We start from the raw sequence: 2500 nt of genomic DNA, 5'->3' as shown, positions 1-2500 counted from the left end.
GCAAGGAACAGACATCGATGGAGGAAAAACTAAATAATCAACAAAGTATAGTATGAAAAACAACTGATTAGTAACCATAAAAACAATGTGTAAATGAGTCGGTGTGAGGAGCGCGTAGGTGTCGGATAAGACCAACCATGACAAGCCAGTCTACTACTAAAAGAGAGAAGTGAACAACAACTAAAGAAAGGGAGAGAGGTGGAGGGATTCCTAGATTGACCAATGAGAAAGCACTATCAGGGTCCCTGTATTAACTGTGAGTCTCAGTACAAGCTTTTCATTGGTTGGTTCCGTGTTTTGTACTATAAATAACCAGTTCTCATCAATAAAAGCCTTCAAAATGACAGGTCATGTGACCAGCCTCAATTAATCCCAGTCAGTGAGTCCTCTTGTTAGACGCCGATTTTATATTGTCGACCATTTACATACAATATTAACCTCGTGGATACCAAACTGTATCAAAGATTCACAGCGAGATACTATTTTCCTTTTAGATCGGTAAGTGTTTCGTTGATCATAATTTATATTTATTTACACAGTAACTTCTCTATCTTACACTCTCTCTCTCACTCGCTCCCTCACATGTCTTTTATGATTCACTCCACCTCATACTCTCTCACTCACTTTGTTGATTAAATGTAAATACATAATGTATTTACATTAGCCTATGCTTAATAATGAAATGTTTGAAGATTTAAGTGATTGCTGATTTCACGTTTTTTTCAGTTTCGTAAACTAAGTATAATATACTATCTGTCGTTAATGTTCGATTATATGATAAAATGCAACGTTTCTAACGATAATGTTTAAAGAATATTAATTTTCTCATTGGTATATAAACTCCAATAACAAACAAGGAATAATTTAATTGTCCATGTGTAGTAGTAATAATAAATATTGTCTGATCATAATATTTTGTGCTGAGGCTTGTCGTTAGTGCATGTCTGTGTTTGTGTCTACCCCCTCCCCTCTCTGGCTATCATTCCCTCCTTCTCTCTTATATCTACTACTGCCACCACTACCATTGCCCCTGCTGATGCCTATTCACTATTTCAACATGGCGACCCTCACTTCAATTAGAAGTAGTTGTAGTAGCCGAATCTCTTTCTCCCTCTCTCTCTCGCTCCTTTTCACTGTTCTTGTTCTTTCTTCTTGTGTTTACATATCTTTCTCGTCTCCATCCACCCCATCCATCTATTTTCTCTCTTTAACCCTCTATTCTCTTTCTAACTCTTAGTTACTCACTATTCAACCTCTTCCTTCTCTTTCAACCTTTACCTCAAACAACAAACGCTAATATCTAATAAATATTACAACCTCTGCATAAAGAACTACGTGGTGATTGCATGTTTATGATTTTATATGAAATTTCTATAGGTCTTTTTGTTTAATGTTGAGTGTTGCAAGCTGTGTTTTCTCTCTCCTTGTGTATACTTGTCTAGTAAATAAATGAAGAGACCAGTTTCACTCGTAACACAGGTGGTGATGAGAGCACACTATAACATCTACATGTTAACCTACTTGCTTGCTAATAACACTACACTCCTCATGTATGTTTCGATGTACATTATTTTATAGTATGCCAAGGAAGTTGTGTTATATATGCATGCACTTAGATTAGTCTCTGTTCATTTTATTGTTCACATCTGAACAATGTGATTGACTTGTATATATTATGTGTGTGTATATATATATATAATATATATATATATATATATATATGCGTGTGTATATATATGTATATGTGCGTGTGTATGTGTGTGTATGTATTTGTATATATATATATATGTGTGTATGCATATATATATGTGTGTATGTATATATGTGTGTATGCATATATGTATATATGTGTGTGTATGTATATGTGTGTATATATATGTATATGTGTGTATATATATATATATATATATGTATGTAGATATATGTATATATGTGTATATATATGTATAGGTGGGTGTATATGTATATCTATATGTTTGTGTGTGTATATATTTGTGTGTGTATATATATGTGTGTGTATGTATATATGTGTGTGTATGTATATATATATGTGTATATACATGTGTCTATATATATGTATATATACATGTATGTATATATGTGTGTATGTATATATATGTGTATATACATGTGTCTATATACATGTATATATACATGTATGTATATATACATGTGTGTGTATATATGTATATATATGTATTATATATATATGTGTGTACATTATATGTATTTATAATGTGTATATATATGCATGTATATATATATATATGTATTATGTATATATGTATATATATATGTATGTATGTATATGTATATATATATGTATGTATGTATATGTATATATATATGTATGTATGTATATGTATATATATATATATATGTATGTTTATATATATATATGTATATATATATATATATCTATGTGTATATATATATATCTATATGTATGTATATATATATATCTATATGTATGTATATATATATATCTATATGTATGTAT

The 2500-nt window shown here is 30.2% G+C and overlaps 1 protein-coding gene across 2 annotated transcripts in view; it reads left to right on the top strand.

Annotated features, from left to right (window-relative positions):
- Positions 1 to 354: 354 nt before the first annotated feature.
- The window catches only part of LOC106875343 (uncharacterized), a 205805-nt gene continuing 203659 nt past the window's right edge, over positions 355 to 2500 (top strand). For both annotated transcript variants that reach the window (XM_052970202.2, XM_052970201.2), the window contains exon 1: positions 355 to 498. The gene's annotated coding sequence lies outside the window, so the exon portion shown is untranslated. The remainder of the gene's footprint in view (positions 499 to 2500) is intronic.

Source organism: Octopus bimaculoides, chromosome 8 (genome assembly GCF_046866305.1).
Source record: "Octopus bimaculoides isolate indiv1 chromosome 8, ASM4686630v1, whole genome shotgun sequence".
NCBI lineage: Eukaryota > Metazoa > Mollusca > Cephalopoda > Octopoda > Octopodidae > Octopus > Octopus bimaculoides.
The sequence above is the reverse complement of the archived record's forward strand: the minus strand, read 5'-3'. Positions and strand labels throughout refer to the sequence as shown.